Source organism: Neofelis nebulosa, chromosome 1, assembly GCF_028018385.1.
Source record: "Neofelis nebulosa isolate mNeoNeb1 chromosome 1, mNeoNeb1.pri, whole genome shotgun sequence".
Lineage (NCBI taxonomy): Eukaryota > Metazoa > Chordata > Mammalia > Carnivora > Felidae > Neofelis > Neofelis nebulosa.
The window spans coordinates 111,065,806-111,093,440 of NC_080782.1; the positions used below are offsets into that span (position 1 = coordinate 111,065,806).

The 27,635-nt window shown below is 42.7% G+C and overlaps 1 long non-coding RNA gene across 2 annotated transcripts; it reads right to left on the bottom strand.

Moving 5' to 3' along the window:
* Positions 1-659: 659 nt before the first annotated feature.
* LOC131512669 (uncharacterized) lies at positions 660-27,485 on the bottom strand. 2 transcript variants are annotated; one of them, XR_009262232.1, is made up of 3 exons: positions 27,430-27,485; positions 15,941-16,059; positions 660-3,414 (listed from the first exon to the last, which is right to left on the bottom strand). It is a non-coding gene; the product is annotated as an uncharacterized LOC131512669 (long non-coding RNA). The 2 variants fall into 2 exon arrangements; XR_009262231.1 differs by lacking the exon at positions 27,430-27,485 and adding an exon at positions 18,404-18,510.
* Positions 27,486-27,635: the final 150 nt, after the last annotated feature.

The following is a 27,635-nucleotide window of genomic DNA, read 5'->3' on the forward strand; positions in this document are numbered from 1 at the left end:
TGAGCAAAAACATTTTAGTGTACATACAGACTGTATACAATTTCAGTATTGTGAAAACTGACCAGACTGGTATCATTCTGCTGTTCATTCCACTCTGAAGATCCGTGGTGAGTCTCATCATATAAAAGCCATCTCAGAACCAGAATGTTTTACTGGCCTCCAACCAGGCCTAGAACCTAGTTGATAGCCAGAAGAAATAGGAAATGCCACATTTAATTAGAGCATTTAGTCTTTCCCCTTTGTAATAGCTGTAACGTTTTACTAGGTCTTTTGTAAAGCTTGTCACAAGATAGACCCAAGAATATGTTTAATTGGATAATGTGAAAATATTTACTTCCATATTTATTTACCTATGTCAACTGGAGGAAAAAAGAAAACAAACAAAAACTCCTGCTGTTAAACACTGAAAAAGTAGCAATATAGAAGAATTGTCATTTAGAAAATTAATGATTTCTTCAAAATTCCATCACTCTTTTGCAGATGGGTCTGATAAGGGAGATAGCATAAGAAAAATACAATTAAAACATCAACTACTACAGTGTGAACATATTCTCTAGGGAGACAGAAAATGCCCTGACATGTACGGAGGATTTATTTGCAACGCATAATGTCATCCCCCAAATCATTCCATAAACATACAGCATGAGCATTCTCCAAAGTGTTCGGACTGTTTTTTATTCATTCTCATTCCCATCTGGAGGAAGTGAAAACATACAATTCCAACAACCACATAACTTTTGAGAGCACCTTATGCCTGGAGAAAGATTATTTGCATTTAAGAGGTAGCATGAAAATTAAAGTTAAAAATGTGAAAGCCAAACTTTAAGATGTATTTATGGAGCACATTGTATCACCTACAATATTTTTAAATATTCAAGAACTCATTCACTGTCAAGAATAGCACCATGACAATTCACATATGAAAAGCGTCACTTCCAATGATTTTCTTCAAACCCAGATTTTGAGGGCTTGTGAAAATGAAACAGTTTCAGCAAGAGCTGGTATGTCACATATTTTCTCAGCCCAAAATCTGTATTAACACATCCATAGAACCATACTACAGTAAACCCGTGGTTACACAGAACCTTGGTAAGAACCATCCTCAACAATTTCCCCAATGACTGAAGATCTACTTCTTAAGTACCAACACCCTTTTTAAGAGCTTGACTCTGTGGCCCAGAAATCCTTCTAAAATATGACTGACTTCTTAAGCATTAAGTCTTATTATAAACACAATACCCTCAAGATCTTAAGGCATGCAAGAAGATTTGTCTGTAATTAAAGCCCCAGTTTGCTTTTAGTCTTTCTCTTTCTTCCTTACTTTTTTTTTTTTTTTTAATATAGTTTTCAGTTCTTTTGGGTTTTTTGTCTCAGGAGTTTGGTTTTGTTTGGGGGTGGGGGGGGTTCTTTTTTGGTCTCCTTCTCTACATTTGTACTGCTCCCTGTTAATTATTTACATATACCACCCCATCCCTTCTCCCTTTCTAAATTATTGCTCCCTATCTGCTGTGCCCTTGGAACCCAAAAAACCTACTCGTTAGAACTGTGTGTACAATGAAATTAATCAATTAAGTTCTTAATGAGGACCTACCCTCTGGTAAAAATATGTATTTAAAATTTGTTACATTTTTTTGGCTTCTTGCGAACTTCCCAGATTCCAGGTGGGTCACAGATACAGGGGAAGTTATTAGATGGTCAAACTCTGGCTTCTGAGGGGTTAATATATGATGATAAGTGAAATTCATGGTGATGGCTCCAAAGTGCCTGAGTCTTCATACATAAAATATCTTGAATGTGATTTAGGTTTAAAGTATTTCATAAAATTATAATCCTTTGAAACTTGGTGGTTCACATCTGGAATGTATGGCAATATTCTGACGGATTTCAGATAAACCAGAAGCTGCCATTCCCAGATCACACACAAGAAGGGCTTGTCATACATTCCTGTTACAGCTTGAGTTCACCCTGGAATGAGGAGAGATAGACACCAAAGTCCCTAACAAACCCACCCTGCAAGACTAGGCTCTGCACTGAGAATGACCTGACTCCTGCTCACATCTCCATCTGGCCTTGCCCCAAGTTCATTCCCCTCACGCTCTGGGGTTCTGCCAACACAGGCTGCTCAGGCCTGCTTTCAGTTCCTCGAACACTTGAGGCTCACTTCCTCCAAAGGGCCTTTGCCCAAGAGTTCCCACTGCCTGGAATGTTCTCCCTCCCCAGGCCCTGCAACCATGGCCCAGTTTCCTCCTACTCAGCTTAATCATACTTCCTTAGGAGGGCCTGGCCGCTCTAACAGGTCAGCTCTGCTTACTACACACTCTAGTAGTTACAGGGACTTCTCCTAGGAGCCCTTATCAGAGTTGTAAGTTTTCATTTCGTTGTGTGTGGAATAGATTACCTAGAAAATAGAAGGTGCTCAATAAATATTTGTTCACTCCATGGAAGAAAGGGAACAAGGGCATCGTAGCCAGACTGGCCTCCTCATTGAGGTTAACATCAAGGCTTACCAGGAGAGCAATTTCCAACAGCTTACCTTCACTTAATTGCTGCCAAGGCCCATGGGTCCCTCCACTCCTTTCAAGAAAAGAATAAAACGAAGTACTCAATGAACATTTAGCAGCACAGCAAGAAGCTCCACTGCTACATTCTGGACAGCATTGCATTCTTCCAAGGAAAGAAATAAGAAAATCTCCCCAAATTTCAGAAACCTGGCCACACTGTCATCCATGCTGTCTGTAACATGTCTCTTGTTAATTTTCTTTTTTCTGGCTTTCATCTGAAGTAGCTCTCAGGTTTTGGCCATTTTGCGTCTTCTGGTTGCCATGGAAATAGCAAACACTGATCTCTTGGGGATTAAGAGGAGAGAAATGGATTTCTCTTGGGGTTCTAGGGTTTTCCTCCTTTGATAGTATCTGTGAATTGAGAGAAGGTCGATTTGGAGGCAGTGGTTCTGGGTCACCAACAAATATTTTGTGCCTAGAATGTGCCAGGCAATTGTTGCAGGAATGCCTCCACCTCCAAACCGCTGCACGAAAGATAAACATGCCTTGTCCCAGTTGCAGGCTCTTGGTTTATCTTCAAGTCAAGTTCAAACTGTTGAGCATCAACTATCCACTCTAAGTGAGAACCTTTACCTCTTCCCTCCTGGCACCTTCATGAAGCTTCAGATATTTTATACGGCTCTTTCTGACCCCCCGGAAAGTTGGGTTACAAAGAACCATTCTATATACATTGTCAATTTTATTTTGTCTTTCTCTGTTTCACAAGTAAGACAAGATTTCTGAACTTCCAGAGCAAGAAGTAAACATTCGATGTGACTTTTTGTTGTTGTTGTTGTTCCATAGTCTTCGTAGTTGATAGTTGCTCATACCCACCGAAAACTTGACCAGTAATAACTGACAAACTTCTAAAAGTCTGGGAAAGGAAGAAAATTGTTTGATTCCTCAATAGACAATGCCCACAATTTTACTTTCTTTCAGGATGGCTTCATTTCTTTCAGAAACCGAGAACTATGTGCATGTATATGACTACATAAGGTTTGGTTTTTAACACAATGTATGGTATCCTTTATTATAATTTTCTTTCTTTAAAATTTTTTTTTTAATGTTTATCATTTATTTTTGAGAGAGAGAGACATGGAGTGTGAGCGGGGGAGGGGCGGATAGAGAGGGAGACACAATCTGAAGCAGGCTCCAGGCTCTGAGCTGTCAGCACAGAGCCAGATGCAGGGCTCAAACTCACAAATCGAATTGCGAGATCATGACCTGAGCCAAAGCCGGATGCCCAACCTACTGAGCCACCCAGGCACCCCTGTAATTTTCCATATCTCAAGTCACCAGAAAGTTTCCAAGTTCCCTGAAGGACGGACATGGAATATTCTAACAACTCCTGGTTTGTTCCTGTGTGTAAGTCAGGCCTGCTGCTTTTCCTCTGCCATCTAAGACACCATGTTCTGTAGAGCATCCATCTGATGGTTGGCTCGCCTCTGCACTCCCCACCCTCCCCAGCCTTCTTTGTAAGGCTTCTACCTTACAAATGTGTTTGAGCAAGGCCACATCTCCACACTAAAGATATTCCTCTCAATTTACAATTCAACCATTAGAGATTTCGTTCTTTGGACCTTAATGAGCCCCCTTTGAAAAATATCACTATCCCCTGAAAGGCTAAGACTTGAAGCCATTACCATTTTATAATCCCAAGGAATTCGTTAAACTGACTGCCACCCCCTCCCCCCAGCCCCCATGGAAAATTAAATTCAGACAGGCACTGTAGGGTGGTCCTAATAGAGGGTGTCTGGGGTGTGGGTGGGGAGCATTGAATGAACATCACTAATTTCAAAATGTTACCTTGGGTTTCCCATTCTTCAATTCATGTCTGTCCTTGAAGTTTCCCTTTCCTTTCTTTTCCCCATCTTGTACCCCAGGTTGTTCTACCTCTGTTCCTCTTACCTAGGTTTATCTTTCTGTGTGCATTATATCTGTGTGTGCAAATGTCTCTGTGTCCCCCAGGTCTTTGTCTTGACACCGACTTGTCTTGCAGTGTAACCAAAAAAAATTAATTCACATTACTTCTTGGACGATTTAGGTATTTTCAGCTTCATTAACAGCTAATCACCACACAATGGATTACTCAACCAGGGTTTGAAATATGCCTCCAAGGTGGCTAGACTAACTGGAATGATCGTGTAAGGGGACTTCAGGAGGGTATCATATACACACAGCTATTATGTCTTTGTGGGAACATGTGTTTGCGTATGAATTGTCTGTGCATGTTTTTGGCAGGTCCCCTTTCTTATTCTCCATTCCCTGCCCCCTCCCCCACCCCAGCCTCTGCCAGGTCTGCCTACAGATCCCTCAGTCATGAAGCCTCCCGGAGAGCAGTGAGAGCTCATTAGGTCTAGCAGCCTCCTGAGAGGAGTGTCCCAATGTGCCCGCAGGTGAGCCAGACAGGCCAACTGCACCCTAACAGGGTTCAGAGGCTGGCTGGGAAGTGAAAGATGTGTAGCCAGAAGGCTTGGAAAAGTGCCACTGGGGACACAGCCAGGTATCTTGCCGCCCTCAGAAAATGTTCCTCTTGCCTTACCCTAAGGAACAAATTACCATCCAACATAGAAGTGTGACCTTGGAGCCGAAGTTTTACGTGGACTTTTTCTCCAACCAATGAAAATATTCTGTTTGGGGATGAGGGTTTGGTCGGTGTGGGAGAAGATGAGACCCACCCCTACATACACACATACAACAGATCACCGACTCCAACAATGGCTTTGACCAAAGCCAGCTCAGCCTAAGTGGTGGCAGACTGAGGTAGGCATCCACATGCAGGTTCTGTTTTTACAGATCTGGCACCAAACACCAAGTCCTCTGGCCACACAAAGTGCTCTGTGGGCAGGACTAGCTGTTTGCCCTAGCCAGAAACCACTTTCATGGCTGGTTGGATTTGTGAGGGATTTTTCTGCTAACATTTGTCAATGACCATTGTCAGGTGTTGCTAGGGTTGCAGGAGAAAGGTTTCACTTGATTGGCTGAGCAACTGTATTCTGTAACCAATCCAAATGCTGTGCCTGGAGGAGGGGAACTCAACATGATAGAACAATATCAAGCATAGGCAGACACATTCCGGGTACTAATAAGGCGTCTGGAAAAATGGAATTATAGTGTGCAGGAATCCCTTGCCCTTCTATAGTTCCAGCCATGGCTTGGTTGCTGTTCAAACTGTTCCAGCCTAAGTTAAAGTCATTCCCACTGATTGGAGGATATCAAGATTTCAAAACCGGGGAGTAGCAATTGTGAGGAGGAAGTAAAACTCCTTGCTCATTGTGTTTTACAGCCTTCCTTAGTAAAACTGCTGAATTGTAATTTAAAATATTCCACCCTTTCAAATAAATTAAGTGCAGCCCTTAAAAACAGGAAATGAGAGAGGCGCACACGTATTGTCAACTAAACATTCACAGACCTCGTACCACAGAGCAAAGTTGAAAGTCACAGAACAGTCCTGTGAATTCACTTTAGAAGAATGACAACAAGGGTCACCACCAAGGGAGACGTTCTGCCTCTGGCAGTGCACTCTAGGGCTGAAACCTGAATGCTAATTAGAAAACAAATGAAAGACAAACATCAGCTTGAAGGGAAATTTGGATCTCGGAAGATCACAGATATTGTGAGATTCAGATAAACCTTATGGTACTAAGGAAAAGTTAGAGGATACTTGACGGTAGCAATGGCTGCTCCCTCCCTTCAGAAAATATAACTGCTAGTCAGCCAGATGTTCCTGCCGAACTCTGGTAAATATATCAAAAGAATTATCTTGCCTAAAAAGTAAGTGAAGCTTCTGTACAGTACTGATTTCCCATTCAGTTATCAGTATAATCACCAAACTTTGGCATTTTTATTGTCAGTTTTTATTCAGTCACAAGAAAAGTTTCTTTAGTCTTCTTCCTTACCATGTCTCTCCCTTTGTTCTCAGACCAGTTCCTTAGAAGATGGAGCTGCCATCCAAGAATACAGAGAGGAAGAGAGGAAGGGCGCAAAAGAGAAGGGGGGGGTGGTGGGAAGGAGGAAGGAAGGAATAGGAGAGAGGAATAGGGAGAAAAGGAGGGAGGAAATAAAGAAGGAAAAAAGAAAGAAGAGTCAGAGGAAAGAATCAGTGTATGCTTCCCATGGGTCCCATCCAGAATTATCCATTTCTCTTATCCAACCCAGGCTCTTCTGCTTGTAAAGGACCCTGCAGCCCAGCCAATCCAACTGAGCCAACTGAGTTTCAGGCTGAAACAGGGTTTCAAGGTTCTGCATTTTACTTTATATACATTTTGAAGTAGCTCAAAGTGAAAAAAAGAAAAAAAAAAAAGATTCCAAGACTGGGTTTTGGATACTTTCACCTCCCACTCCCATTGGTATAAAGAAAAATATGCAGGAGCAGAAAATGGTCTTGGGGAGGGTTGGCAACAGGACAGCTTCACAACCCTCCCCACCACTTTTGGGTACCCACTTAAGTCCACCCACATGGCTGGCCAGGGGGACCGACCTAGCTGACTTCACCCAAGATCCCTGAGTGCCTCAATGGAGACAGTAAAATATCAGGAATCACTATTCCAAAGGAGAAGAAACTTGGAGAGTATTTTTGGTTCCCTTTTTGGTTGCATGTGTTGCTAAATGCAGATATTTGTGCTGTTGGCAACATCTTAGGAAATGATTTAACCTACTTGCATAGCCAGGCATAATTTATCATGTGGCCCTGTGACTCTAACCCCATTCATTTCTCCCTTCTGATTACTTCAATCATGTTTGTGTATGAATTACTCAGGACATATCTTTGTTTCAGAGGCCCTGAAATCGTACTTGATTTTTCTAACTCAGAACCTAGACTTCCCTCATCCTGACCTTATCTGCTCTCTTCAGGAATAGATCCAAGAGGCCAGGAAATCTTACCACCCACATCTAATCTTCATACTCAAGCAACTGGACGAGGACTGGTGGGTTAGGAAACTCATCGTTAGCCTAGATCCTCTCCAGGCCTGGCAGGCACACCCACATAGTCATTTGGGAATATTCTCCAGGGTTAAAACCACCTAGAGCTTTGCTAATTGGTGCTCTCTCTCCATAGTTCATATTTCCAGATAATTTCCAGTGAGAATCATACAATCAGTAACCAAAGGAATTGGTTATAAAAACCTAGAGGATCAATGAAACCCAAAAATCCAACTGCTCGTTTCAACCTGTAGTCAAACAGCAAAAATCATCCACTCAAGTCTCACCCCTTTTCTTTCCTGAATCAGTCTCTAATAAAGAAGGAAATCATTTCAATGATTAAAAAAAAAAAAAATAGAGGACAGAAGACACAGAAGGCCCAGGGTAACCCACAACTAAATGAGCAGTTTCAGAACATTAATGATCCCAGGAAAAGATGGAATCAGAGAGGGAAAGACACGTAAGGGAGTTGGCATGAAAGTTTGAAAGACCACATTCAGCCCACACCCTCAAGAAAGTGTCTAAGAGAAAGTAGGCCAGAACAACAATGAAGATAGGGTGAAAAAGATGTGAGTTTAGTTTTCAAAATGTCATGTCCGTATTGAGTGTCCCTTAGGTCCCAAAAGGAAACAAAGGGAGAAATCAAACAGCTTTAGTGACAACACAGCGTTTGGCAAAGAGTCTGGGGTGCAATCTTGGGAAGATGTGGAGCCCAGTAACAGGTTGAAAGAATCACAACAGGTTGAATGTCTCTTCAGCTGGTCTCTATTTTTCCAAGTTCTGCTTTTCTCATTGCCGACCATTCCCCTCTTCAATCTGCTCTTAATTTTGCCCCATGCTGTCACTGACACCTGGGTCTCTCTGTAGATTTCTTTCCTTTAGTTCAATTCCTTAAAGCCTTTGTGGGGAAGACTTCATCCATTCATGCCATACATTCAAACTGTTTATAATATGATTTCTCAATAACATATGATTAATTAATTTAAAAAAAAAACATTTGTGATGCTCATAAGCCAAAGGACTGACTTGATACCATAACATGCCTTTGACCAGGTGGTGACTCTTTCCACCAATAAAACAGAAGACTTAGTCTATGGAGCATGTGACTCTTGATCCCAGGGTTGTGAGTTTGAGCCACATGTTGGGTGGAGAGATTAGTTAAAAAAAAAAAAAAAAAAATCTTCGCAACAAAACAAACCGAAAACAGAAGTCTTGTTATTGTAGTGCAAAGTAGCAAGGGAGGTCTAGAATTTGTTTCATCCTCTGGGATACTGAGAGTGAGTGTTTACAAGTCACCAGGTTTTCCTCAGTTGTTCCCAAAAATGCATGTAAATAGATGTTTTTTCAGGAAGACACATCTATTGCAATTAAGCCAGTGAAGCTTATGTTTTTGAGGCTACAATAGATTTTTGGGTACACCATTTATTGAGATCAATGTGCTTTGTTTAGGTCACAATAACCATAAAAGAAAACACTGATAAATCAGACTTCATCAAAATAAAAAAACTTCCCATCACTAGAGACCATTAAGCAAATGAATAGGCAAGGGGCGCCTGGGTGGCTCAGTTGGTTGGGCACCAGACTTCAGGTCATGGTCTAGCGGTTTGTGGGTTTGAGCCCCGCATCGGGCTCTGTGCTGACAGCTCAGAGCCTGGAGCCTGCTTCAGATTCTGTGTCTCCCTCTCTCTCTGTCCCTCCCCCACTCACATTCTGTTACTCTGTCTCAAAAATGAATAAACATTAAAAAAAAATTTTTTTTAAGAAAATGAATAGGCAAGGGACACCTGGGTGGCTCAGTCTGTTAAGTGTCTGTCTCTTTGACTCCAGCTCAGGTCTTGATCTTGCAGTTTGTGATATGGAGGCCCTGTCAGGCTCCGTGCTGACAGCCGGGAGCCTGCATGGGATTCTCTCTCTCTGCCCTTCCCCCGCTAGCAATCTCGTTTTCTCTAAAAAATAAATAAATAAACATTTAAAAAATAAAATGAGGAGCAGCCGGGTGGCTCCCTCAGGTAAGTGTCTGACTCTTGGCTTCCACTCAGGTCATGATCTCATAGTTTGTGCGTTGGAGCCTCCTGTGGGGCTCTGCACTGACAGCCCTGAGCCTGCTTGGAATTTCTCCCTGTGTCTCTGACCCTCCCCAGCTTGCTGGCTCTAAATAAATAAATAAATAAATAAATAAATAAAAATTTTTAAAAATTTAAAGGAAAATTAATAGGCAAGTCATGGACTGAAAGAAAATATTTGTGAAACATAAACTCCACAGAGAACATCAGTCCAGAATGTATAAAGGACTCCCACTGAACAATAAAGACAAAGAAAATTTTGAATGAACAGAAGTTTTGAACAGATACTTCACAAAAGAAGATGTATGAATGACAAATAAGCACAGGACAACGTGTTCAATGCCCTTATTCATTGGGAAATGGCAAATTAAAACCACAATGAGGCATTACTACACCCCCACCAAAATGGTTTAAAAGTAAATAGGCTGACAACATTAAATGTCAGCAAAGATGGGAAGCAACTGGAACTCTCCTACATTGTTGGTGGGAATACAAAATGGTGCACCCACTTTAGAAAGAGGAATGGCAGTTTCTTTGAAACAAAACACACATTCATCCTGTGATTCAGCAGTCAACACAAATGGGTCTTTTCCCACAAATGGGAAATGAAAACATAAGTCTTTAAAAAGACTTTTATAAAAATGTTCCCAACAGCTTTAGGCACAATAGCCAAAAACTGAGTATGGCCCAGGTATCTATGAGCAGGGAATAGCTACACACACTGTGATATAGTCATATAATGGAATACTACTCAGCAACACAATGGAACAGATGAATTAGTGTTACAAGATAACAAGACTGAATTTCAAAAACAGTATGCTGAGTGAAAGAAGTCTTACATTAAAAAGTTCATCCTATTTGATCCCACTTACATGAAATTCTAGAATAGGCAAAACTAATCTGCAGTGACAAAACTCAAAACAGCAGTTGCCTCTGGGAAGGGAAGTAAGGGTGAGGATTGACGGGAAGTGGCATGAGGGAACTTTCTGGGATGATGGTAATGTTCTATGTGTTTATAGAAGCTTGGGAACACAGGTATACATTTGTCCAAACTCAGAAAATGTACACTTAAGATTGTACATTTCATTGTATATAAATTTTACAACAGAAAAAAAGAAAGGAAATATTGAAGTTTTTAAGTGGAAATTGATTGATGCTTACAATCTACTTTGAAAGGATTAATAGAGGAGGGATGTACAGATATGTGATAAAATAAGAATGGTTAAATGTTAAGGGTAGAATCTATGACTAGATGGTGGGGCATATGGGTATTCACTGTAAAATTCTTTCAACTTTGTTTGGAAACACTCATAATAATGTGCTGGGGAGAGACATCGATATGCTAGTCTGACCTGTGGATTCTCCTCAATTGTTTGTCAGATCTGAATGCTCTCTCTCTTAATATTCATATTAAATTATAAATAGGGTAGATAAAGGCTTGGATTTGGAAGACTCTCACATCTGAGCTCTCTTCCTTTTCAAATCTAGTCTTTCGTACCTTTTTATTTTAGTAGACAAAAGAAGCCAGGAAATGGTTATTATGAAAGGAAGGGAGGGGGAGAGACCTGTGACCCTAAAAAAAAAACCACAAAAAACTCCTACTGCAAAATATTGAATATCAAGAGCAGGCACGCACTCCAGACTAGCAGAATCAAGAAATTAATGAAAACACCCAGACTGCATCCTCAGAACCACTGAGGAATGATAATTACAGACAGTATTTCTGGAGCAGATACATAACCTTGATTCCCAGGACACCCCCTAAAGCAGTCTAATAGTATGCTATTTGTGGAAGGTTTTTCCACCTTTAATAACAGAGAAATAATGTTAGAAGGAAAGAAATCCCTTATTTAGCCACTGGGGTACCATTACTGAGCCCCAGCTGAAGGCCCCCTTAAAAGCATCCATATGGTAAAAGAACATGTTTCCCCACGAAATCAAAACTGAGTACATCTGAGACTTCTGAACATCTTTTTCCTTGGATCTTAAAATGGATTTGTGCATATTTGTGAAAAAAAATTTTATGATGTGCTATCTTCCAAAGTGAATGGTTATTTATAATTCATAAAAGACCTGAGCACAGGAAAATTCTTCCCTTTTATTAGCCCTGTAAAGTTAGACCAGCTGATCTTTTAGTGCATATTACAGACATCAAATTCTCCGTCTGGTTGAAGTTTCTCTCTTCGCACTAAATGCAAAGAGGCAGGGCTACTGGAGCTGTTGTTCAAAAGCTGGCGGGGTCCAAATCTCTTTTGATTAAATGTTAAGTAAACAAAAAATCACTCTCAGAGCTAGTCTCTAAAGACACAAAAAGGAAAATACTTGGAATGCTAAACATGCTTTTTAAATCTTGCACAGCCTTTATAAAATACAACGGCATATTTTTTTAATGGATTTTCTTTTCTATTTTCAACATTTAGCCATCATCTTTGGACACAGTTGCCACATCATTTCCTCTCAGCTGCTGCTGGCTGCCTGTGAGTCATAGTACAGGTCCATGAGCAGAAGTGACTTGAGCAGGAGAGCACGGGCACCAGGGATTTGGACCCATTACAGGGAGCCCTGCTGCCAAGGGCTCCCACCCAACTGCACCTGCACATCCCCATCATGATATCATAGAAAGTTATTTCCTTAAAAGAATCCAGCTTTCTTAGCTCACCCAGCCAGGACCACGTCCACCTCAATTACTAGCATGCCATGGACCCACATAAGACGGTTTCACAGAATTCTTAGAGATCTACGTTCATTCTGACAATAACACATGGTTTTGCTTTCTTTGAAGTTCCCTGCCCTCTAATATTGCAGATGAGCCTTTTGAGCTCCATGATAGAATTATCTGGAGATAGAAACTCTTTCTGTATTCTGACTTTTAAGTACCTTGACTTTAAATTTAGATTTCTAACTGCCAAATACAAAAAGCCAACTCACTTATAGGACAGGATCCTTGGCCAGAAAGGATCGCCTTGGCTTGAAGGGACAGGGGTAAATGATACAAATGCTTTTTGAGCAAGTTTTTCACCATCTTGTGCTGCCTGACTCAGAAGATAAGAATGAGGAGATCTCAGCCTTTCGAGGATACGTCAGCTTGCACTATGTAGAACCAGCGGTGGGAATGGAAAAGGCAATATTTATTCTGAGGGCCCTGACAACATCATCATTAAGTCATTTGTCCACTCCTAAGTGGTTTGCATTTTACAAGATCCAGAATGAGAGAGGCCCATGAGCTATAATTCTAGGCCTCCTTTCCCCCTTCTACCCTCACTCTCATTCAGCATTAAGCACTGCTCAAAAAAAGCTAGAAAGATGACAAAACTAAATATGCAATCATACTAGTTTTAACTTAACACTTCCAGAATTTATTTGCCTATCACATAAATGAAATCTTTCTCCAGCCTTTCCTTGCCATCACCCACCCCCGCAAAACATCATTACATAACACAATGTTAATTAATTATCTCCTGTGTCCTGTGCCTCTCACCTGCCCTCCATTCATCCACCCATGCTACAAATATTCCTGGAGTACTCACCACCCTCCAGGCCCTACTGTGGACGTGAGAGGCAAATAATTTCTAATCCTTGCTTTTAGGGAGCTTACAGTCATATAGAAGATGGTCTCGTCTGTGTCTCCTCTGCCTTCATTGACTTTCATTAACTTTCTGCTGCTACTCCATCAGGACAAGAAAACAGGAGATCTTACTCTGCTCAGACAATGCCCCTAGGTTCACGAAATTTGCCTACCCCGTTTTCTTTGCTTGCGACCCACCGGGTCTGTGGAAACCTGATACGCAGTCGTCATGAAAAAAAGTAAAGTTTACTGCAGTGGGAGCAAATGTCAGGACATATTTTGGACAGGGCACACAATAGTGCCAAATACTCACTCTACACCGAGTACAGTGTATTTGATTTTCTCTCCCCTTTCTAGGCTACTCACCTCTCCTCCAGAACTAGGCCTTTGGGGTTACAGTTCATTTGGCTAATCACCCCTTTGCATCCTTTAGTCCCATTATCTCTCTCGTCTCCAGAGATGAGCCATGGGATCCTTTCTCTGTGGAGGCCCTAAAAGTGTAGCTTCCTTATCCAACATCCACTGAGCTGTGTCCTTTGACATAGTGTTATACGTTTTTGGGAATGGGTGTGTAACTGAGTCAGAAAGAAACCTCACTGAAGGAGAGGATACCAAGAAGGTACCCAAGGCTTCCCCTTCTGCTGCAATCAGCAAACCCTCTAACACTAGGGTTTGTTTATCACGTTTCACAAACAGACCAGAAAAACTCCCTTGGCTAGTACTCCGTGAAGAAGTTTCCAAGCTTTCACCCTCCTGGATAAGGCTGGAGGTCCCCGCCTGCTGTCTGCATCTCACGGAGGCTGGGTTCCAGGTATGTAAATATGTTACTGGTGAGTCAAGCCCTGGCTCCTCTCAGCCCCAGAGGTTGGAGAACAGAGCCTGAGGCAGCTGGGGCAGCCACTTGAGAAAGATAACTCAGTGTTGCTCACGGCTGGGCTGATAAGAGTCTTCCGGGGAGGTGACTAAAGACAGTGCCCCCTGTTTGCCTAGAGACCAAAAATTCTGGTCTTCTCCTCAGCCCCGTGTGCTGGTACTTGGTGCAGAGGCCTGTCCCAGTCCTCGAGTTTTACCCTTATCCTCAAAACCCCTCACCTTCCAAGTCAGGTTCTCCCTCACCCTCATTCCTGCTCACCCTGCACCAAAGGTGAACCTTTCTGTCAGGTCCTCTGCCCTGTGTTTATGACTTTCACTTTGGGCAGCACTAGCCCTAGATTTCCATAGCCGCTTCACCTTTGGTTGCTTAGCCCACAGGCTTCAACAGAATATACTGCCAGCCACTTAAGTAATTTTAAATTTTCGAGTAGCTCATTGTTAAAAGTTTAAAATAAACAGGTAAAATTAGCTCTTTTGCCTCCAAAATTTTTAAATTATTTTAAATGGCTTTATTGAAATATAATTCACATACCATATGATTAACCCATTTCAAAATGTACAACTGAGGGGCGCCTGACTGGCTCAGTTGGTGGAGCATGCGACTCTTGATCTCAGGGACGTGAGTTCAAGCCCCACGTTGGGTGTAGAGCTTACTTTTAAAAAATTAAAAATTAAAAAAATAAAATAAAATAGAATGTACAACTAAACAAGAATTTAAAGATAAAAATAAATAAGTAAAAAAGAAATAAAATATACAACTGAATATATTCACTGAGCTGTGCAACATTGCCAAAATCAATTTTAGAACATTTTCGTCACTTCGTGAAAAAAAAAAAACAACATACCCATTAGCACTCACTTCCCATTTCCCTCCAAACCACCCCCCTCCCCCCCAGCCCTAAGCAACCACTCCTGTACCTTTTGTCTATGGATTTGCCTATTGGCCACTTCATACAAGTGCGATCACAAAATGTGTGGGTTTTTTGCATCTGGCTTCTTTCATTTAGCATAATGTTTTCCAGGTTCATCCCTGTTGAAGCATTCACTGTAATAATACATTTTGTTTAACTGAATCTATCCCAAATATCATTTCAACATGTAGTCAATCTTAAGAGCAATTAATGATGTTTTTGGCATCCTTTTTTTAGTATAAACTCTTTTGAACTTTAGTGTGTATTTTACACTTACAGCCATCTCGTCAGACCAGCCACAATGCACCCTCTCAATAGCCTCCTGTAGCTGGTGGCTACGGTATTGAACAGCACAACCCTAGCTAGATACCTCTCTGTTACTCCTTTTGTATTTTTATTTTATTAAAACAAATTTTTTTTAACATTTATTCACTTTTGAGAGACAGAGCATGAATGGGGGAAGGGCAGAGAGAGAGGGAGACACAGAATCCAAAGCAGGCTCCAGGCTCTGAGTTGTCAGCACAGAGCCTGAAATGGGGCTGGAACTCACGAACCTGGAGATCATGACCTGATCCGAAGTCGAACGCTTAACCAAGTGAGCCATCCAGGCGCTCCTGCATTTTTATTTTTTAAGTTTATTTATTTATTTGAGAAAGTTTATTTATTTTGAGAGAGAGAAAGAGAGAGAGAGAGAGAGAGAGAGACAAAGCACGAGTGGGGGAGGGGCAGAGAGAAAGGGAGACACAGAATCTGAAGCGGGCTCCAGGCTCCGAGCTGTCAGTCCAGATCCTGATGCGAAGCTCAAACCCAGAACCTCGAGATCATGACCTGACCAGAAACCAAGAGCTGGACACTTAACCAACTGAGCCACCCAGGTACCCCTGTTACTTTGGAAACACAGCAGCTCTCTCTGTTTACCACTGCACTCCTGCATGCCCTCTCTACCCCATCAGCACCTACACCATGGCTTACAGGTGGCTTTAGGATTTTAAGGCAAACTCTATGTTGTACTGTTAAATTCCCCCTTCGCATCCCTTGTAGAGAACCCTGAGCTCATGCTCCCACCTGGGCAGTAGCCGCTGAAATTAATGCCTCCACACAGGTAACCGGAACTCACTCTTGCTCGTTCACTTTCCTCACCCAGACACCATGGTTGGACGATGTATTTTGCTAAGTGAAACTTTCTGCTGAAAAAAAAACAAACAAAACAAAAAAACGTAACAAAATGTAACAAAAGAAACTTTTCTCTTTCTTTTTAAAAACAAGCCTGTCATTTCTTAATTTTCTCCTTGGTACATTTTCCAGCCATTGTTTTGCTAATAATAGCTCTAAGGACACAAATAAAGCTCACTGGTAGTGGTAGATTTGGGAAAATTGCTACAAGCTTCCTGACAGCTTTATCCTGCTCCTGTCAGCCATTTCCCCCAAGAAAATGGACATTTAATCAGTGTGAGGCTGCATCTTATTAGCCTGGCTCATCAGCTTTCACCTCCTTCCAGGCTCCAGAGAGAAGGCAGAAACCTGCAGCGCTGCCCCCCACTGCCCAGGATGCAGGGATTTCAACAGGAAGCGGCACCTTCATGAATTAAGTACATTATTCATTTCAGTGTGGCTACGTCTATATGGTAACCTGTAAGTTATTTCTAAACATTTGTGATTCTGAAGATTGGCACATGGAAATGTTTGAAATTACCTTTTTGAAAGAAAAGCTTACAAAATTGGGGTTATGTAGCCCACAAAATGGAAGATTGAGGGCAGATTTTAATATGTACAAATTTAATTGGGGCCTAAGAATAGCAGTATCAGCATCTTATTTCTCCTTGGAACAGGAGAGAGAAATGAGCTAAGGATGCTGGAGGAGAGATTTAGGGTTGACTTCAGGAAGAACTCCTGTTGAGAACATTGAAGAGCTGGACAATCTCGCAAGAGGAGCTTCAGAGTTTTGGTTAACCTTCATTCTGCCAACATTTACTGGGTACCTTTTGGGGATTTCCTGGTTGTGTCTAATTCTGTCCCAGAGCTAAATCAGGAAGATTTCACCCAAATGCTTTTCTGGACTCTGGCTTTCCTCACAAAGTAATGCTCTCTCCCCCACTGCCCCCATCCCCGTGCCAACCCTCTGCCCCCAAGAACTTCTCATCTTAATCTCAGCCACTTAGGAAGGTTCACAGAGCTCACAGTCCTGGAGCACTTCCCCCCCCTCCCCCCGCTCCCCACACACACCTACACAAATACCAAAACAACAACAAAAAACCCTTTTAAAATAAAGAATTATTCTGAAAGCAGAAAATCAGACCCACTACATTAGTCAAGACTTAGGCCTCTTGATCAAATAGCCACTCATAAGACAATGGCATTTTGAGAAAAGCAGGCAGAAATGGTGGCCAGCTCAGAGGTTTGGTGACTCCCTGTAAGTTTGTTTATATTGCCTAGCTCTTTTACTCAACTAAAACTTTCTTTGCTGCAGAAAATGGCCTCACCATTGCCATTCTAGGATTCCCTGTATTCGGCCTCACCTAACAACTGATTGACTATCTATCCAGAACAGTTAAAACACCCAGTGCTGCAGGGAATGGCATAAAATTTCATCATGGCAGCGATGCCCTGTTCAATGAATTGCAGAGAACCAGATCTTCTCATGTGCACCTGGGTATGAATCACCGACTCAGTGACCTCCGTTTGGAATCTGTTTTCCCATTGGAATCAATTTATCCTTCATGAGATGGAGGCACCTAACCTTTCTTAGGGACGCATGCCTAATTCCACAGAACTCTGGAATGACTTCAGTTGTTTATATGGCAATCTTGTGTGATCCAAGCATCTCCACTACTGCTGTCATTTTAAGGCCATTTGAAACATCGTAAGAGTCCTGTTTTTTATTATTTTTTAAAATTCTCCTCATGCTCATTTCCACATGGAAGGAATTCTTATGAGGTAATAGGGTGGTGGGGAGACAGCCTGCTTTAGCTCCTGCTAGTTATTCCATGTTATGCCCCAGTGGATTATTTGCATCTGGTCTCTACTTGTTAACATCAATGGGCTATGTTTGCATAACTAGATTGAATTATAAAAGGACTTCCATTTTGAATAGTTAACTCTCACCAAACCAAACCAAACCAAACAAACAAACAAATAAATAAAATAGAAAGTCTAAGCTAGAGATACCAGCCTGGAGAAACCTGTGCTGGGGAAAAAAAAAAAAAAAGAATCTCCTAAAGTCTGTCACAAAGCCTTTCTGGTTTCAATTTCCCCTCTCCTTTTGAAATAAGATCCCGTACCCCCAGACCTCCACCCAGAATAAAGTTGCTGGGACTTGGCAGGAAGTGGCATGGCAGACCACCCAAGAATTAGGGGCATCTGACGTGGATGGGAAAAGTTAAACGAAAATCTGAAGATGATGTCAAGTAGATGAGAATGAGTCATCGATGCTCTGGCTCCCATTTCTCTCCAGCCAAGATCCCTGTGCTGAAGCACACAGTTAACCTTCCAGCTAGGAAGGGCTGATCTAAGTCCCTTTCCAGTTCCTACCTTAGCCTCCAGGCAGCGTACAACTAGCCCTTTCGAAAGACCTCCAACGCTTTCAAGTTCTTGAGAAACGTTCCTGTTTGCTAAACTCCTCAGGCTGTCTTCTGTCAACACACACCTCTTTTCCTTTTACTCACACACATTTCCTTATCACTGTCTGATGTATTTTGTCCCTTCCAATACACCGTGAGGTTCTAAAAGGCAAACAAGTCTGGTTCCACCTCAGTGCGCCCAGCACCTCCATGCCAATACCTGGGACAGAGCAGTTACTCAATCCGCATCCCTGGGCTTTAATTACTTACTTGTTTTATTATCACCCCGGATCAAAGTTCTCTCTTTTAGATTGCAAGATTCAAGAGGGCAGGACCTCAATTAGTGAAAAGTACAAGTGACTTCCTGCCAGGGTCAGCGTCACTGGTACGTGAATGAAGCAACTACATCTGGGGGGGGGGGGGGTGATTTGAGGGGTTCTAGAAACACCCTTCCACCCCTCACCTCCTGAAATTTTAATAAATGACACCTTTTCACTTAAGGTTCTGAGTCTTATTAAGATACGAATTCCCCTGGCAGACTAACCTGATAAGTTATCTGTGGTTTACAGTAGATAAAAGAAAGACATTGAGCCTAGGGAAAGGAGAGCTTATTTGGAAAGGTAGGGGAAATGTGGCACAGGAAGCTGGGGTGTCAAATGGCCCCATTCACACCAAAATCTCTTCAATAATGTGTGATGGTGGTGTTGACATGAAGAATTATTCTCCTTCCAAAGGCCAGCCCCTCTGACTCCTTATGTAGTGATTAGAATATAAATAAGGATGGGCACAAAAAGAGCACTTATTATGCCCCAGACAGTGCTCAAAACACTTAACCAATAGTAACCCATTGTACCCTCCACCTCTCTGAGCTTGGCCCTATTACCATCCCAGTTTTGCACGTGAGGAAACCGAGGCATAGACAGAAGGTGACAGACCCAGGGAAAGAGTAAGAATTATTGACATTTTTAAATGATTAACCTCCTTTCTTCATCCTCTTCCCCATTCACTTCCCCCTAACCCATGTCAAAAGACTTACCTTCAATGATTCTAAGGAATCTTCAGTGTGGGGAATAAACAGGCATCTAAGAAAGCAGAAACAGTGTTCCAGGCACATATGAACACTTCTACAGAGAAGCATTTTCAAGAAACGGCAACCAATGTGCTATCACTGATGACCTTACAGAATATGTACATGGTGATCCAGCTTTAAAAGTAGCCAGGGATTGGGGCGCCTGGTGGCTCGGTCAGTTAAGAGTCCAACTCTTGGTCTCAGCTCAGGTCATGACCTCACGGTTCATGAGATGGAGCCCTCGTCAGGCTCTGTGCTGATAGTCTGTGCTGATAGTGCGGAGCCTGCTTGGGACTCTCTCTCTCCCTCTCTCTACCCCTCCCCTGCTTGTACTTGCTCTCTCTCTCTCTCAAAATAAATTAATAAACTTAAAAAAAAAAAAGTAGCCAGGGATAAAAAAAAAAGGAAGAAAGAAAGAAAGAAAGAAAGAAAGAAAGAAAGAAAGAAAGAAAGAAAAAATAACAAAAGTAGCCAGGGGTTCCTTTAAATTGCAATATGCCCATTTCGGGTGCTTCCCCCAACACTGTCAATGAAACAGAGATGATAACCATGGCAGTCTTTATATTGCTTGACCCATACAGATGGAGCCTACCTTCCTGAGAGAGGGGATACCACGTCTGTGTATGTATATACTGTTTAAAAGATGTGTGTAGGGGCGTCTGGGTGGTGCAGTCGGTTAAGCGTCCAACTTCAGCTCAGGTCACGATCTCACGGTCCCTGAGATCAAGCCCCGTGTCGGGCTCTGGGCTGATGGCTCAGAGCCTGGAGCCTGCTTCCGATTCTGTGTCTCCTTCTTTCTCTGCCCTTCCCCCCTTCATGCTCTGTCTCTCTCTGTCTCAAAAATAAATGTTAAAAAAAAAAAAGATGTGTGTAAACTTAAAACACACACAAGACTGGCAACGACTTTGCCTTAAGGGGGACGAGTTGAGAAAGTTCACCTTATGCATTGGACTAGAGAAGGTAGACTCCTTATTCAACTTCAGATGAGAAAGGTAAAATAAGCATTGGTTTCCTGGAATTGGACATGATTGCCCAATAATTGGAAAGAGAGTGTATGAAAGAAAAAAGCAGATAAATAGCAGAGCAAGAGGTGGGATGGCATATATTTTCTTAGTGTTTGTAGGGTTTCATCAAATAGAAGGGGTGGGATTGGGAATTGGATCGGTTCAAGGACATCCTCACAGCGCTGCTCGTGGGCAACATGACTGGGAGATGACATGGGCGCCCAAGACGCTACCTCCCTCAGACGAGAAGCTCCAGAAACAACCCTGCCCATAAGGAAAGCCAGTGCTTCAGCCAGCTGCGGCCAAGCTGAGTGGTCCCATTTTTAGGAGCAGAGGCCACTGAGTTTGCCTGCACATGGCACTGTGCAGAGGTTCTGCTGGGTCCTTCCTGAGAATAGATCCTTACCCACCAGCTTCAGAAATCAGCAGCAAACATCTGGGCCAAATACCTGGGCTTCCGCTCTAAGCTCTCCAATCTTCCTTGTGAACCTGAGGCGTTCTTATGTGTCCTGTGACTTTAAAACTTTTTTTTTTTTTAATTTATTTTTGGGACAGAGAGAGACAGAGCATGAACAGGGGAGGGGCAGAGAGAGAGGGAGACACAGAATCGGAAACAGGCTCCAGGCTCCTAGCCATCAGCCCAGAGCCTGACGCGGGGCTCGAACTCACGGACCGCGAGATCGTGACCTGGCTCAAGTCGGACGCTTAACTGACTGCACCACCCAGGCGCCCCAACTTTAAAACTTTTTAATGATCTTCACACAGCTCATATTAAAGAAGTAGCTCTTTGAAGTGCACCTCTTAAACCTTCAAAAATTGTCTTTATAATCTAAGGACTTTGGATTGATAAATTTCTAGGATGACCTATGCAGAGAAATTTCCGAGATTTATTCTTTCCTCCTGTTATTATCACTGAAGGCCACTTTTTACGTTCTTGTATATACGTAGTGGAGGTTCAACTTGGTGAGATTTGTGGGGCCTGTAACTACTAATAAAGCATTGATAATTAACTGTGAATTTACTCTTTCACTTATAGAAGAGAACAAGTATATTTTTCCACTTTGAAAGGAATTTCACACTCCTAATGACCTTGGCTGGCACGTAAATGCCATGCTACAAAAAGTACTGACACCTCCTTCAGTTGGGCATCCCCTGCTTTCTGTCATCGGTGCTTAAAATTAGGAAGACACAGTAAGGCTTCTACCCAGCCTAACCGATGGGGCAAAGGAAATCTGTTCATACCTACTCTGGAGAACTTTTGAACATCCCATGAGGTCTTATGATTAGGTCTGCGTTGGAATGTCTGCTTCTGTCTTCAGGATCTCTAATTACTGATTTATTTCTTTTTGGAAGTACTATGTTTAGGTACTAAGTCTTTATCAACTTATTCCTGGGGAAGGCTTTGTGTCACTGATGTAGCTGACTGACACTGCAGCTCTTGGTGTCTCTAACCTGGGCACTCTGTGCTCATGACAACATTCTCCTGGGGAGGTCAGAGTTCTCTCTGAGATCACTGTGGCAAGGGCAGGAGCACTTTGAAAGCCCTACTTCATGGTGACAACTTCTTCACTGGAAGAATTATGAATAAGATCATTGACTAGACTTTGTCTCTCACCCAAGGTATTGCTATTTGAATATTTCATGTTCAGTATCATCTTGGGTATACAAACACTCAAGGCCTTAAGGAAACCTTGACCTACGCTACTGGTGAGACGGGAGGGGCGGGGTGCGGAGGTGCACAGCCAGGTCATTTACCCAGCTCACCAGGACCCCTCAGGGCATGGCTGCCATTCTGTAGCAAATCTGTGCCCAAAAGTGTATCACCTTTTTGTGGATCCAAAATTAAATCCTTCAAACATTTGGCTCTCAGGGTATCTGCAGGAGAAGGACCAGAGCCAGGAGTAAGGAGTCTTAAAATTTGCAAGCCTCTTTGCCCTTTCTGAGGCTCTTGGATAGCCCAGATACCTGTCGATGCGGTAATACTTTGCCGATTCCTACAGCCAGACCTGATAGGACATTGTTATACCAGCAGCTGTCAGTCAACAAATCTCTCTTGTGGATAAGGTGTATCGAAGACCTTGACAATACTAGGAATGACTTTTCAGCGTCTCCACAGCAAAAGGAGGCATCCATCACCCACGTTGCTGGCCTTTTGGTAAGAAACAGGGCATATGGAGAAGCAGTGCTGGCCAAACTGAGAACTGTAGACTGATGAGTGCCTGCTGATCCTGGCAGAGTTCTGCTTTACCTCGAGGGGAGAGCCAAGCTCTGGCTCTTGGAAGAACTGCTCTCTGCACTTGCAAGCAGAGGCAGGGCACATAGGAGAGGCCCCAGGAGGCTGGGAATGTGCTCGGGCAAACGTGAAACTCAAGCTTTGAAAGCTAAGCCCCAAATCCAAATATGCTGTTACGCAAAGTGTTCGCAGATTGGCTGGCGTTTGATTATCGTATGAGGTTACTTGTTGGCATGTGCCGAATAATTCCCTGGCATGCCCGTGGCTCGTCAGTGGCATTCCTTCTTGAGTCACCACTGGACCAACAGCCTGGCTCAGGGAGCAGGGAACAGAGCTGTCCAAGAGGCTATCTTTTCAATGAAACTTAAAGCCCACGGTCCTGATTTGCTGACGTGACCTTGCCTGCTTCTCCGTCTTCAAGGATGAGCTGGTAGTCTCTTCCCGTGAGTGTTTGACAGACTTGAGGAAACATTTTGGGGGTTGCGCATAACTGTTGAAGTGAGGAATATTTGTCTGTCATCAGCTGGATGAGAAAAGTTAAAATCCTGGCCAGGACTTTGGAGGCCTAGGCAGATGGCATCTCTCACGGGAGCAACATTAGGCCAATTACAGCGCTCAGCATTTTCCCAACACTGTAGGTTCAGAGCTCTCTGCGATCCGTTTGTTTCTTTAGCTGAGTTTCTTAAACACACACCACCCCTTGTGGAGCTCTCTGGGCCTCCACCCAAAAGCTAAAGGATACAAAGAGGAAGAAGAAAAGAGAGCAGCCAGCTCTACCCAAAGAGAGAAACAAAGCCAAGCATTTCAGCGTTTCATTATTCTCCAAAAGCCTGTCAATACTTACAATGGGGGAAAACGGAGAACAGCCAAAATGTGCAGCAATGCAAAGTTGGCCACATACAATATGGAAAAAGAAGCAGTCATTAAAATCGTGCTGTAGAGTGTAGAAGAAACTCTAATGACATGGAAACATACAAACAATATATTGTTAAACGGAGCTAATTATAAGACAGCATGGACAAATGTGATTCCATTTTGTAAATATGTATGTATATTTCTATGCTATAAACATACAGAAAAAAGACTGAAAGGTTGTAAATTAAAATGTCAGTAGCAATATTTCTATGCTGGGGGAGGGTTATAACTGATTTTTCTTCTTTTCCCCTCCAAACTGTCTACAATAAACATGTCTTAGGGATGCCTGGGTGGCTCAGTTGGTTGAGATTCTGATTCTTTCTTTTGGGTCAGATCATGATCCCAGGGTCTCGGGATGAAGCCTTGTGTCGGGCTCCACCCTAGGCATGGAGCCTGCTTAAGATTGTCTATCTTCCTCTCTCTCTCTGCCCTTCCCCTGCTCACTCTCTCTCTCTCTAAAATAAATTTTAAAAAACACATTTTAGTTTTGTTCACATCTTTAGTATTATTATTGTGATTATCAAATAAAACATGCTCATAGTATACGTTTCAAACAATACAGAACTGTGTAAAATGTAAAGTAAAATTTCTCTTAATCCTGCCCAAGAGATAATCCTGCCCAAGAGATAATCCTTGCATACACACATCTATATTTTTTAAATTATTCTTGAATATTTATTCAACAGAATTATTTCTAGTTCTTCAATTTGCCTTTTTTTCACTTAAAGTATCTGGGACATATCTTCCTAGGTATGTGTTTCTTTCTTTCTTCCTTCCTTCCTTCCTTCCTTCCTTCCTTCCTTCCTTCCTTCCTCCTTCTCTCTCTCTCTCTCTCTCTCTGTCTCTCTGCCTCTCTGAATCCATCACCTGGGGCCCTGGCAGGCCAGAGGGGATGGGAGCTACAGTCACAAGCCCACCAGAGTGAGGTTCTCTGCCCTCCTGCTGCAGTCAGTCAGGGGGATGACTGGGCACTGGCTATCGGAGCTGAAAGGGATGTTAAAGGGAACTTAGTTAATGCCCCCACTGAGTGATGAGAGATGAAGGTCCAGAGACCAGAATCTAAGTCTTTTTTTTTTTTAATGTTTATTTATTTTTGAGCGAGAGACAGAGACAGAACACAAACAGAGGAGGGGCAGAGAGAAAGGGGGAGACACAGAATCCAAAGCAGGCTCCAGGCTCCAAGCTGTCAGTACAGAGGCCGACACAGGGCTTGAACCTACAAACCGTGAGATCATGACCTGAGCCGAAGTCGGACACTCAGTTGGTTAAACTGAGCCACCCAGGCGATCCCAGAATCTAAGTCTTTTAATGAATTCAATGTCGATAATTGTTTTTACTTCATCACACTGCCAAGGAGAGAATAGATGTTATTAAGTACTTTTCAAAAAGCCCTCATTTTGCTAACCTTTGGCTGCAGCCTTAGTGTCCCTTGAGGGACCTGGGGAGGTTATCTCTCTCAATTTACAGATGGTAACACTGGTGAACACTTGCTGGGTGCTGGGTGCCTGGTTCTAAGTGAAGCTATCTGCCTGCATGATCTCATACAGTTCTCACACTAAGATGGGTCCTACCATTACACCTACCACCTTCTCTGAGGTGGGTCCTACCATTACACCCATTTTATAGATGAAAAATGAAGATCCAGCAAGATGGAGTCACTTGCCAAGGGTGCCACAGCTAAGACATGATGGAGCCAAGGCTTGAACCTATGTCTGTCCCCAGACCCCCTACTTTCAAACATTACATTGTTTCTCTCAGGCTTAGCACATAAAGTCCTCATGTAAGACAAATTTGAATGACTCTTTCCCTTTCCCCTTTGCTGTTTTCCAGTCCTTCTCAAACAAAGTAACACAGGAATGACGTTAGCTAACGCAAGGTTTGGTGTCAGGCAGGGTTCAGGGGCCCCACTCGGTGTTCAGGATTCTGTGCCAAGCGCCGGGGTAAAAACAAAACAAAACAAAACACCCTGTCCAACCACAGCTATTCTCGCAGTTGGCAAAGGAGTGGCCTGGCACTCTTCCTCTAGGGATTCTGCATGTCCCCTGGAAGGCATTAGACTGCTCGCTCCCCAGGTATTTTTGTTTCTTATGTAATTGTGCACTCATTTCAACTCAGCCTACACGTTCGCACTTGCAGGTAAAGCCGATCTTTCTTTCAGTCAGACACACAATACACACTGAGTCATGTGTAGAAGGCCTGTACAATGTTTTTATTGTGAACAGAGCCCCAAGGGCCTCGTCTTACAATCCTCACGTGTGCGTCACCCCCACAGAGAGGGGGCTGCCCGTGGCCATCTGCACAGAGCCCCAGGAGGCCTTGCATGAGCAGTGAGCTGTCACCTTGCCCACCCAACGCTGGCCTTCCAGGAGCTGGTGGCTCCAGACTTTCCCAGGCACTTACACCACAGCCTTCTTTACAGTTTGTTCACCTTCTTCTCTTTCCTTGCACTTTTATTGTCCCCTTTCCTCTGTCCCCATGGTTCTGTTAAAAATCTCTGCCCCGTGTATTTTCTGATTTGCTTCATCTTCTTGTGTCCTGGAAAGCTGCATTAGCTCGCTGTTGTCCTGTAAAGCACAGAGGCCGTCCCCTTTCTCTTTCTTCCATACTCCCCAGAGCCTCTTCTGTGCTCCCACCCCAACCCCACGTGTCAGTTCACCTCTATTCTCTGCCACCAACCTCTCTCTGTCGCTGCTATATCCATTCTCGACAAACAGTCTGGAGGCGCCATCCTGAACAGGGAGACTCCGTGTGTTGAAACGATTCATTGCGTGGGCCCAGGGGCCCGGCTGCTTGGGTAAACTCCAGGAAGCCATATAGCATCTCTAAATCTCCTGTTTTCCGAAAGTCAAATGGGATAATGAAAGTCCCTACTTCTTAGAATTGTTACAAGCCCCACATTAAGTTGCGTAACTCCAGGGTTTGGTTTCCAGACCAATATGCGTTACTGGTTGAGTGATCTTGGCCAAGACACCGAGTTTCTCTCTGCCTCACTGTCCTTGCTTCTAACATGAGAGTGCTAATAATAGGACCTACTCTGTTGGTATATTGGGAAGATTAGTTAATAAACATAAAAATGCCTGGGATAGTTCCTGGAACACAGGAGCCTTCCCCAAAGTTGTCCAATGTGACACTTATTCATGAATGTAAGATGCCTAGAATGGCTGTCTAGAATAGCTGGAGACCCTCAAGAGGTGGTAGTTACTCATTTGCTGGAAATTTTTATTCCTTTTGCTCTCTGTTCTTTGGCTGCCCATCTCCTGGGAAGCCCGATCATGACTATTCTGATCAGACTCTGCTTTCATAAGGGCTTTTCTCTGCCTTCTGCACCAAATGAAAACCAAGCTGTACAGAAGCCCGGCCGGTAAACATACAAGTGAAAACTGAAAGAAGGGAATAATACAGCAGGTTTTCTCTTATAGTCTACTTTGCTTTTCTGTCATTTTTATCAGTGGAACATGTCCTCCTCTTTCTCAATAGTTTTGTAAAACACCCTTTGCAAATTACATCATCCTTAATTTCTCTCCTTAAATGAGAAAATGTATGTAAAGAGCTTAGAGCAGGGTTTCGGACTCCATAAATTGTAACTCTTGCTTGTTTTATCCTTGTGAGTCTACTATAGCCACATTATAGAATACTCAGAAGAGAAAGGAAAGAGGGAAGAACTTTCCTAAAGTAACCACCTATGGTCATTTTATACTCTCAAATTTAAATGCACTATGAGAACTCACATTTTATTTTATTTTATTTTTTTATTTATTTATTTTTTGAGAACTCACATTTTAAAGGAACTCTCCTGGGACGCCTGATTGGCTCAGTCGGTTGAGCATCTGACTCTTGATTTTTAGAGTTATAGAATACTCAGAAGAGAAAGGAAAGAGGGAAGAACTTTCCTAAAGTAACCACCTATGGTCATTTTATACTCTCAAATTTAAATGCACTATGAGAACTCACATTTTATTTATTTATTTATTTTTTATTTATT